A 12,667-nucleotide genomic window follows, 5' to 3' on the forward strand; every position below is an offset into this window, starting at 1 on the left:
GGCGGAAAAACAAAACCATTTGGGGTGTTTATATTTTGATTTTAAAATTGATGGAAAAAGCTGCATCCAAATTATTGTTGAAAATCAGAAATTTAAACAAACGCTTTGATAACTTTGAAATTATAACCAATAATGGTCGCGATATGCAATTGAATGTAAAGGAACTAGTCCGAATAGGCACTAAATTGCGACTATTAGTTAATAGCTATTTTGTTTTTATTTCACGGATTAAGTACCATCGCTCTTTCACAAGAACAATTAAAGGAGAAAAAGCAAGAAACAAATACAAGGTAGAAAAAGGCTTGAAGGAAAATATAATCGTGATAAAGAAGTAAAAGAAAGAGAAAGAAAAAAATACTAAAATACAAAACAATGAGAGACAGAATAATGACAAAAGAAGGGGGAAATATTAAGAGAAAGTGGGAAAATAATCAATGGATGAAAGTAAATGAATAAATTAATTAGTGAATGAATGAATGAAAGAGAAAAAAATTATACAAATTAAGAATTGAAAAATAAATCTAGGTAAAGGCGTTGTTAGCGTTATAAGTAGAATGCCCGATTTGTACGAGAGAGCCTGGTAAGTACATGGCCATATAAGGCGCAATTAGAACGAAATTAGTGACGTTTCAGTGACGTATGTGCTTTACGTAAACAATGGATAATGAGAAATCCAATCTGTTGGATAATGAGTTGGGAAGGAGACAGTCGGTAGTTTTAGTAGCAGCGAAAAAAAAGTGAAAAAAGTATAGTGGGAAGCGAAATCTAGTACAAAAAAGTAGATCACTAGATCTTGTTAAAGATCATCGAAGGCCCTAGCGCCTTACAAACATGGCATCTGCGTTGAATGCCAAAAAAGTGGACTCGAATCCACTGGGCGCGCCTTACAGCAGGCCGTCCAAAATTCCCGTTCGCACCGGGCACTCAAGTGGCTCGGCTAGCGACGATTCCGATACTTCATCAAAATCGGAATCAAGATCAAAGACAGGAGGCAAAAGTCATCTACCCGTACCTGTCAAATCACCGGCGAAGAAAGCGGTCCATTCTTCCAAGGCCGGAACTTCCGGAAGTGAATCTGATCCGGAAAAGAACTCCACCAAAGGAGTTGAAGAAAAAGTTGTCCCCGCAACTGAAAAAAGTAACTTCAAAAGTGAAGACACTGGAGCAGAACCGGTCAAAAAGATGCCAGCAAGGTTAAAAAGCTTGAAGCTTAAGAAGACGCCCAGTGTGAACCGAGCCCGATGCGTTAACCCTTTGTCACGCTCGGTAATTCCAGACATCAAAGAGAAGAAAGTACCAGCCAAGGCTTCTTCGGGTGCTCTGGCTTTTGTACAGCAAGGAAGGTTAAGGCCAGCGAGAAAGTTCCAGGCTAAGAAAGCAGATGACTTACCTGAGGAAGAGCAGGGAAGGCCATCGGGTGGAATTGGTCGCAAGACATCATACAGAAATATCCATAGCCCAGAGCTATTAAACCATAAGAAGTGCGATGAACCTGGAAAGGTATGAGGACTTTAATGATTAATGGAAATTTACTAAAGTATTAAGTATTAAAATGTATTATAAGAATTTGAAGTTTATACATAATATACAAATCTTTTGGTTAAAAATAGAATTTAAAAATATTTTGAAAAAAAGAACAACTATGTAAGCAAAGTGAAGAACGAACAACAATTCCTTAGTTATACGATTAAGTTTAATTTCTTATTAAACCCAACTAAAATATATACTGAATGTTAATTGTAGCATATTATTTTGGGTGGTAAATATTATACTCTGAAGATTATTATTTTATTTCATGTTCATTTCATTTATTTCATTTCAAAATGTATTTGTATTTCGCATGTAACTTACCTTCGAGAGTTTTGAAAACTATTCAAACCATTTTAAAGCCATTAAGGTTGTCGTTAACTATTTCCAACTTTTCGTTAAATACTTTTGTTTTTTCTGACATCTTTTTTTTTAAGAACAAAAGCAAATATACTAGTTTAAGTTAGCTTTTTCAATTTTTTATCGAAGTCGTCTTTTTCCGCCATATTTGTTCCTTCGCAAAAGATTAGCGAGAAGATTAGCCAGGCATACGTTGCTAAGAAGAAGCACAGTTGCTAGGCCCAGATCACTTTTAAAACAAGTTTTGATTGGCTACTTGCTATTGATTGACATTTTGTCTTACAAACAATTTCGATTGACAGTGACGTAAAATTTAATTTTTGACTGGCTGTTTTTTACATTGCCTCTGATTGGTTCTTTCTGGACTGACAGTGTCGTGTCTACCGGAAAAAAATTCTTCATAATATCTGATTGGCTGGTTTTTACATAGCTTCTGATTGGTTCGTCCTGGTTACTTACAGTGACGTATCTACCGGAAATAGGACCTATCTAATATGTGATTGGCTGTCTTTGATTTGTTCGACTGATGACGTATTTACCGGAAATGAGAGCTAACTTCCGTTTTAGTCTGGACACCGGAAGTCAAGTTGAGTAATTTCTGATTGGCTGCTCACATTTAATGTTGTTGCTAAGAGCAACTTCACGCTCTATGGCTCCTGGTAACTACTCAGCGGATTTACATTCAAAAAGAACTGGCAGATCAAATAGAGAATTAGTCAATTTCAATGAAGAAACTATAAGAATTATTTAAATATTTCAGACTATTAATTCGAAAAAAGAATTCTGTAATTAAGCAATACGATACGTTTAGCACTTCTAGGTACTATATATTAAATAATACGTTGGGTTTTTTCAAATTTTAAGACATTTCAAATGCATTAAGCTTTAACTAATCTTTTTTTTTTTTTTTTTTCTATCTTTAACAGAAAGTAAATAACGTTGGCTTAAAAAATTCAAAGAAAACATCTCCTTCAAGGTAAATAAAATGCAATTCAGTGCAATAGAATACCAGTATTATTGCATGTAACGATGCTTTTTTGAATATATATATTATCAATACCTTTTTCTGATTACAGTAAGAGCAATGAGAAACCAAACAGCTCTCGCACTGGATCCAAAAGTAAAACTTCTAGCAAGGCTGCTACCACCAAAAAAGTAAGTAGAAACTGAACTTAATAATGTTTACTTTTATCTTTTATATTATTTTCAAGGCACATTTTTAACTGCGACGTCCAGAATATCATTACTAGCTAGTAATTCAGAAGTGAATCTAGGATTTTGTTCGGGAAACCAACCAAGAAATATAATTAATGTCAATTTAATATTTTGAGAGATGTATACATATTTCCTGAATTTTTGCAATTCTGATGTAAAAGAAGTTGAGAATACTCGCTGATCCTCTCCTATAGAACATCTCATTTCTTTATACCTACGCCCAAGAGAATGACATATAATATCAATTATACACAGTCCCCCAGGGTAAACTGAGGATCCCCCATTTTTCTTATTGATTTTGTTTTTAATCTAAATGTTTGAGGCAAAAGACTCATGGTTGAAGGCCAACATAACAATGTACATTGTTTAAACATGAGCTTGACTCTGAGTTTTATTTCTTCCAAAACAGAGATCAAAATCAGACAGAAAGAGTAAGGAATCTGATGATTCTGAGTCTGATAACAGCTTGGGTCTAAAGCCACGCAAATTAGACTTTTTTTATGAAGCTGAATCAGACGACCTCGTCTCCACTGACTCTGAGTCCCCATGTGCCCCAAAGGAGGTTCAGAGCAAGAAGGAAGACTTGTTTGCGAAGGAGGAGAATAATGAAGATTGTTTTGTGTCCGACAACCTTTGGTTATTAAACCGAAAGTTCGACTATGAGGATGGTTCTGACTTCTTCACCACTGACTCTGAATCCGAATGTGCCCCAAAAGAGGATCAGAGTGTACAAAGAGGTGTGCCATCTCAAAGTGAAGAGGTAAATTGACAATAGTGACTAGAACTTACTTTTATTTTGGACATTTTCTTCGCATGGCTTCAAACCTACACTGCTGTAAAGGCTTTGCACCGTCACGTGATGGCAGCCATGGGAAGAGGCACAACAATAGAGAGTTTTAGATTGACTTTTTTTCTTCCCGCAAACGGCAAACGTGACCACGTTTTCATAGTTTTCCTGTATTTTACTTTACCTTTTACAAACCTTCTCACCAAAGACAAATATTCTTTTGTTTTTCTACTACTTAGACTTTTTTGCGATTCTTTTTAAGCTATTTAAGATAATTTTTAAATGGTCAACTGACGTTTCACGTTTGCCGTGAACGTAAATCTAAAACTCTCTAATATAGTCGTTCCCCCCCTGGGAAACTAAATTCTTTCTCATGTAAATCATATTAGACCAGATTCAATTGTTCCTGCCTCCTGTCGTCAAGGCTGCCATCACGTGATGGTGCAAAGCCTCTATAGCTGAAAAGATTCAATTTACAGCATATGATTTAAGATAGATTTCCCTAATTAGATGAACAACACAAGAGAATGATAGACTTTGAGGGAAGATGTGCCCAAAGAGGCTCAGAGTGCTACAAAAAAGTAGTACCTCTCCAGTTTTAGAACATTTTTGAGGGGAGGAGGTTCTCATTGGGTTTAAAAGTCCATCGCTATAATTGAGGGGTATTATGAACTTAAGATAGGGGCGAGGGTACGCTTTAAGTGTTGAGAACGTTTTTAATGTAGGAATGTATGACATTGTTTTATATTTATTCATAATAATTCGATCGTTTGCAGAGGTAAACTTTCAAAGCCGTCAACAGATAGAGTTGTATAATAGATATTAGTAACACGCATTTATTCATGATTTAAAACATTTGACATCAAAACTGAGTGTTACAATTCATGTTACTGCGACTAGCTGTGATTGTGTTGCCGTGACTTACTGCGAGTGTTACTTTGAGTGTGACTTACTGTGACTATTATTGCCACTGACTGTGTATGATGTGATCTTGAATGTGGTTGTGACACCCGTGACAATACTGAATTGGTATTACCAGGTGGCCAGTAACTGTGAAGACAGTCAACAAAGGTCAACAGAACATCCCAAAGATCTTGAAAGACAAGATAGAGTTGTGCCAAGCACTTCTACCATAGAAGATGAAAAAATGCCTCGTGGGTTTGATGATGAATTGAAGATAAAGATTGATTTTGCCTATGAAGAATCGAGTTACTCTGAGGACAGCGAGGAAGACAGCGACAAGAAGGAAAATCATCTTGAGGATGGTGGTAAGGAAACCACTGCTTTGTTCAACTGCCAAATGGTATCGAATGAGGACACCAATGAAAACAGCGACAAGAAGAAAGATCAACTTCATGACGGTGGTAAGGATACCACTGCTTTGTCCAACTGCCAAATGGTATCTTCTGTGACCTCATCATCTATCGATGATGATGATACTTCTGATAACAGTATCTCTGCACTCTCGGATGATTCCTTCTGGGACATTGATGTAAAAAAGCCTTCAAAACCCGAAAAAGCCATAGAAAAGTCTGCTGAATTTATCTTAGCTGCCTCCGAATTGGAAGGCTTGAAGAAGGACATCAAACCAGAGAATTTACAGGTTGTAGACGATTGTCAATACACAGGAAACAACAGCTCGCGCGACAGCGGAAATGAAGCTGTTGTAGATGCTATGAAGGATGTAGTTAGAGAAAAAAATGTTCAGCCAAGCACTTCTGTTATCGTCGAAAACCAAGATGATCAGGTGGTGAAAATAGGTTCTAGCCCTTCAGATAAAGACAATGAGCCTGTTGATAAGAAGGAAATGAAGAGAGACATTGATGGAAAAAAGAACAAGTCCGAGTCTGCTGATGAAGACTCCTTCATAGAAGAGCTGGATGAGCTACTTTCGGCAGCCGAGGCTGAGATTGAAGAGGCTTCCCAGAAAGATGAAGCAAGTGATGCTTCTGATGACTACTTCTCGAGGGGAAAAGAAGCTTCAACATTGGACAATAAAGTCACTGACACGCCCACTCTCCAACAGACCGAAGCAGACGACATGATTTCAAAACCTGTTCAGGACGTCTGCGTTGATGGAATGGTAACGGCATCTAACGAAACCAGAACGACTGCTGGAAACCCATCTGGAAGTGAAAAAGATGAAAAGAGTGGAAACGTTGGGGATAAGAAACAAGATGTTGCTGGCGGAAGCAGTAGTGGCGAAGGCAGCTCAGTAGGAGGATCTGGAGATGGTGATGACCCAAATGATCCATGGAAACCAAAACCGCGAAAAGAACCAGAGGATAAGAAAGGTGATGATAATGACAACAAAGAAAAGAAAAGAGCCGCAAAAAAGGCACTGGACAAGCAGATGGTGGGAATCACGGAGGATCTCCTTCAGGAAGAATGTGTAGGAACATCTACTGATAAAAGTGGCAAGCAACAAACCGCACTGAACCCGGAGCACAATCTTGGGGAAGGCTCTAGTTCTATGCAGATAAAAGCTGCCCTACAGGAAGTCAAGGCGTCACAAACTGAGGAAGAAGGAAACGTGGAAGCACTTCAGAAAACTATTCGATCAAAAGACAAAGAGATTGCGTTGATGCAGAACCTGGTGGACTGTTGCCGTAAAGACTACGAAGAACTACAGGAAAGTTTCAATCAGTATTCCAAAGACTTCAAAGAAGTCGATGAGAACAGAGCCAAGATTGGTGCCTTGAGGAATGAGAATAACACTCTCAAGCAGGAAAATTCAAAGCTCAAAAACCAAATGTCTCAGAAGACTTCAGAAGCTACGCAAGCACAGGAAAAAAGTAAAAAGCTGAAGAATATGTTGTCCAAAATGGAAGTCGACCTCGGCTTTCTAGAAACAGAAAAGAAAGAGCTGTTAACCAAGTTAAGAAAGCATGAAGCTAAAACACCGCCAGAGGAAGTTCAGGTACAGAAGACTGAGGACAAGAAGGAACATGAGATAGATAAAAACCGGTTAGAGCACGGGCTGGGTAGAAGCTGCAGCTTGCAGGACGTCGAGGCCATGAAGGCAGAAGAGGAAAACGTAGAATTGAAGAACAAAATTCACCAGTGCGAAGCTTCTTTGAAGACACAGAAGAAGGAATGTGCAGATTTGAAAGAAAAAATCGCCAAGATGACAAAGACAGAAAATCAATTGAAATCAAGGTTCCAACGGATGAAGGAAGAAAACGATGTTCTCAACTCCAAGTGTAGCCAGCTGGTAAGACAATGGAAAGAAGCGTCAATTGGTGATAGAATTGAAGACCTAAAAAAACTGCAGGGTGAAATTTCCGAAGCAAGTAAAGCCTTATTGACTGACGGTACTGGTAATGAGCTCAAAGTTACTTCAAGTCCTTTGTCAGTTGAACTTGCAGAAGCTGACACGTTTAGCCAAACGCAACAACCTGGTGCAAGCCAAAACGATCAAAGCAGTGAGCTTCAAACGCTGATAGAGTCACTCAGAGGTATGACAGAAGAACTCAGAGAAAAGATCAATAAGACCAACGCTAAGTTAACCAAGGCTGATTCAGAGAACGGTAATAGTGAGGTTATGAAGAAGAATGAAGAGTTAGTCAAGCAGTTAAATGAGGAAATAGCTAGCCTGCATGAGACGATGGAAGTAGAAGCTGCCAAGTTTCAACAGTTGGAATGGATAATTAAAAGCTCCAATACCGAACGTCAGAGACTTGAAGAACGTATAGAGGAGCTCGAGGAAGAGTTGTGCCAGGCTGATAATAACCTGAGTGAGACAACAGCCGCTAAAGACCATCAATTGAATAACGCTAAACATGACATTGAGATGAAACAACTTAAAGTGGATGAGTTATTGGGTGAGCTACGAATGCTGTTGGAGGGTAACGATGCGTTAAGAACTGCGCTTAATGCCCAGAATTCGAAGCTTGACAAAAGAGAAAGCGAAGAAAAGGACCTTAAGAAATATATCGACGAACTTGAGTTGGAAAATGAAACGTTGATGAAAGAACTGAGCGAGCAAAAAATTAAGTTACTCGATGTTAGGCGGGAAAATATCGAAAAAGAGGGAATGCCAAGAGAAGAGTTTGAAAACTTGCAAAATGCACTGAAAAACAAGATCGATTCGATAAATGATGTCATCAACCGTGTCGAACAAATCTCAGAAAACGATCCGTTTGCTATGGCACATCCTTGTACATCAGACATGGAAATTGCCGTGCAGATTCTTTATGACATTTCTGGGTTGCTGAAAGCTATAGGAAACCCTTGCTTAAAGGCTGTTGGTTCGTGCTCGTCTAATGCCCAAGTACCTGGACCAAGTTGTGAAGAACACGAGACAGTAGAAGGAGAATCACGATTCCAGAAGCTAGAGAGCATGGTTGACGACTTAAAAGAACAGCTGAAGAATCTAAAAGAAGAAAATCTGAGACTGGAAAAGAAAGTGAAAGAAAAGAGAGTGAGATTTACAGAAGACACAAAGGGCGGAGAAGCAGATAAAATTCTTCGGTTACGTGAACAGCTCCAAGAGAGGGAATTACAGCTGGACGAATTTGAAGAGCAGATGATTGGGCTGCAAGCGGAAAACGATACGCTTACTGATTACATGGGCGAGGTAAGAGATAAAGCAGTTCGAGACACCGAAGCTTTGCGTCGTCAAGTTGAAATGCATTTGAACCATATTCAAAAACTGCAAGGAGATTGCGAAAATCAGAGACTGTCTGTTAAGAGCTTAAAAACCGAGCTTTCAGAGCGCAAGGAAAATAATGAGAGACTGGATAAAAAGTTAAAGGATATTGTGGTGGAGAAGCAGGATCTAGAGCAAAAGCTTGAAGCTGTTAAGGACAATGAAAGCTCTCGCCGTCAAACTGAAATCCACCTCAACCATATCCAAAAACTGCAAGGGGATTGTGAAAATCAGAGACTTTGCGTCAAGAGCCTAAAGGGTGAGGTGTCGGAGCTAAAGGAAAAGAATGCGTCCCTCGATAAAAAGTTGAAGGATGTTGTGGTGGAAAAGCAAACTCTAGAGCAAAAGCTGAAGGCCGTGGATAAAAAGTTGAAGGATGTTGTGGCGAAGAAGCAAGATCTAGAGCAAAAGCTGGAGGTTAATAAGGAGAACGAAAGCTCTCGTCGTCAAACTGAAATTCACCTAAACCACATCCAAAAACTTCAAGGGGATTGTGAAAATCAGAGACTTTCTGTCAAGAGCCTAAAAGATGAACTCTCGGAACTAAAGGACAAGAATGCGACCCTGGATAAAAAGTTGAAAAACGTTGCAATGGAGAAAGAAGTTCTTGAACAGAAACTGGAAGCAGTTAAAGACGCAGAAACCTTTCGTCGTCAAACTGAAATCCACCTCAACCATATTCAAAAACTTCAAGGGGATTGTGAAAACCAGAGATTTTGCGTCAAGAGCCTGAAAGGTGAACTCTCGGAACTAAAGAACAAGAACGCGTCCCTCGATAAAAAGTTGAAGGAAGTCGCGGCGGAAAAACAAGCTCTTGAACAAAAGCTAAAGGCCTTCAGCCAAGAGATACAGAAAGAAGAGTCGGTGAGCAGTACTCCTTCCACAAGTGCTGAAAGTGAGGCACGAATAATGGAACTTCAAACATTCAATGAAAAGCTTAGCGAAAAAATTGATATGTTTGAGGCATTCTTTGAGCAAGTAAAAGAAGATAAAGTGCAAAATATGAAGGCTATGGAAGCCAGTAGGCAAAATGCAATTATGTTGAAAAGCAAATCTGACGAGCAGATAGCGGAATTGGAAAAGACGTTGGCGGACAAAAATGTGTTGGAGACCAAGCTCCAAGACACAGTCACGTCCCTGGAAAAGAGGATTTCTACTCTCGAGGCTGAAAAACTCGAGAGTGAGAGCCAAGTGAAGGCAATGGTCGAGAGCATGCAAGGACAGAATGAACTGGAAAAGTGCAAAAAGGAATGGGAAGAAACGGAAGTGGAACTGCAGAATTCAATTCTGGCACTCACTACTGAGAAATCCGAGGCTCAAAAGGAGTTAGAGGAACATAAATCAGCAGTGGCAAAGACGTCAGAAAGCCTAGAATTCCGTATGAAAGAGTTGGAGAAGTGCCTTCAGGACCGCCAAACTCTACAGGAAGAATTGGCCTGTCTGAAGAGCACTCACTCAAAACAGAAGGAAGAAATGGAAAAGACTATGGAAAAAATGGGTCAAGATGTGGATGAGCGTGAGGCAGAGGTGAAGCTTGTGAGACAAAGCTCGTCAGAAATTATCAACGAATTGGAAAAACAGCTCAAGGGTCGACAGGATTCAGAAATAGAACTACAGGAGAGAGCAGAAACTTTGAGCCAACAAATCGATCAACTGAAGGCAGAGAAACTTGAGAGTGATAAGAAGATTCAAGCTCTTATGGAATCCATCGAAGCCAAGGAGGTCGAAATCAAGCTTAAAAAGCTTGACGAAGACACTGAGCTCAAAGAAAACCTATCAAATATGGAGGTAAAAATATCTGAACTTGCCACTGAAAAAGAGAATGCTGAGAAGACAGCGCAGCACGACATAATGCTGATAAGAAGGGAATCTGAGGAGAAGATAACTGCTTTGGAAAAGCGCCTTCAAGATCAGAGCGACTCTGAAACGATGCTCCAAGAAAAGGTGCAATCTCTTGAGTCCAGGATCTCCCAATTGAATGCTGAAAAAGCAGAGAGAGACGATAACATGAAGACCTTGATGGAAGCTATGGATGCCAATAAAAACCTTGAAGAAAAACTCAAAAAGAAGGAAGAGTTGGGGCGAGAGCTTGCCAGCAAAGTGGAAGAAATGAGGCTTAAGTTTTCAACGATCAGATCAACAAAGAAGCATCTAGAACATCAGCTGGCAAAGAAAGATTCTGAATTTCTTTCTTCTTCGAGAAATTTAAAACTTCAAAGTAAGCAACTCCAAGACGATCTTGACGGGTGCGCTGAACGGGAGAAGGAGTTAAATGAACGCATCAAACGGCTGACAGAAGACAATCGCAAGGCAGAAGAAAGGGAATCTGAAGCGCTCCTGGCTAAGAAGAGTTCAGACGACAAGATAAGGGTGCTTGAGAAACAGATGTTGTCCAAGGGGCAGTCTGAACAAGACCTTAAAGAAAGAATGACAATGCTGGAGGATAAGATCTCGCGACTAGAGGCCGAGAAATCCCAACACTGCAAGAACATTTCATCGATGTTGCGAAAACTGAAAACCAAAGAAGACCTTGCCGATGCAATTACGGCCAAAGATAAGGCTGAGAGGGAATACAAGATCAAAATTGATGAGATGGAAGTCATCGTCAACAAGTTGAGAAAGGAAAAGAACAAAGCAGATTGTGACGAGGAGTTGAAGGAGAGGTACAAAGAGGAGTATGAGGAATCTCGAAGGAATATAAGAAGACTGACAGAGAATGTAAACAGATGCAACGAACGGGTTAAAGAACTGCAGTCCTTTGTCAATGAAACTGTTGAGGACGACGAACCACAGCATCTCCAAAAGCCCACCTTACAAGAGAATATAGAGAACCTGAAACGAAGCCTAAAGGCCTCGGATATTGAGCTCTTCAAAACGTTACAGTCTCTAAATCAGAAGATCACCCATCTTGAAGATGAGAAAGCTGAGGGCGAAAAAATGATCACATCAATACTGAAGTCCATGGAAGATAAAGAAAAGATCGAGCACTGTATAGCGATATCAAGAGATGCGGACAAGAAGATGATGCTACGCATGAATGAAATGGCAGATGCCATACAGAGGCTTAGAATTGAAAAGAAAAGAGTAGAACACGAGCTTCAGAACTCTGAAAAGCAAAGAGCGGCGAAAGAATGTGAATCGGAGCTTTTACAGAGCCAAACAGACGAGAAGATATCTAGTTTGCAGCAATCCTTGAAGGAACGATATGAATCAGAGTGGGAAATACAAAAGCGATTGGAGGCAGTGAGCGAAAAGCTTGCACAGATGGAGAGCGCAAAGGAACAGGCGGACAAAACCATCCAGACAATGCTTGAATCTCTACAATGGAAAGATAACCTGGAGCAATGTCTGGAGGAAAAGGACAAGATAGAAAAAGAGCTGAAAAGAAGAGTGCAGGAGCTAAAGCTGGAGAACAAAGAGGCTTTATTGGAAGCCAAGTTGTACCGAGGGCAATGCCGTGACGCACACAAGATGAAAGAACAGATCTCCTCACTGAAGGAACAGCTTCTACAAATGGAGGCTGAAAAAGATAAGGATATTGAAAGCCTGAAAGAATTGCTGCAACAGAAAGAAGAAAAGCTTGAGTTGCTTCAAAAGACCCTAAAAGAGGAAGTCTTCAAATTGAAGCTGCAGAAAAAGGACCTTGAAATCGAGACGAAGAAGAGTCAAATACAAGCACGTGACGCTTTTGAGCTTATCCAGAAGCGGTCACATGAGTTTGATGAGTGTTTGAATGTTAGAAACGAATCCTCGGATCGGATGATGGCAGAAATGGAGAATTTGAAGGAAAGTCTTAAGATGACACTAGCAGAAAGAGATGAATTGGAGAACAAAGCAAAGAAATATGCCAAGTTTTCTGAGGTAGGTTTTGATATTGAGCTTTAAAGAGCCTTACATTCAGTTAATAATCGATGTATATGGAAAATTGTTTTTAGGGACAACAAGAAAAAGTTGAGAAAATGGTTCAACGTGAAGTTGAAGTTCTCCAGAAACTGTCTGACGCTCATAAAGTGATAGAAGAACTACAGGCAGAAAAAGGAGGAATTGAAGAAGAACTCATCCGAAACAGAATGGAAAAGACAGGAACAGTCAAAAGGTACGAGGAAAAGATCAAGAAGATGTGTGAA

The sequence above is a fragment of the Actinia tenebrosa genome, unplaced genomic scaffold (genome assembly GCF_029948245.1).
Source record: "Actinia tenebrosa isolate PJP-AT-01 unplaced genomic scaffold, QUT_ActTen_1.0 PGA_scaffold13__45_contigs__length_12533684, whole genome shotgun sequence".
NCBI lineage: Eukaryota > Metazoa > Cnidaria > Anthozoa > Actiniaria > Actiniidae > Actinia > Actinia tenebrosa.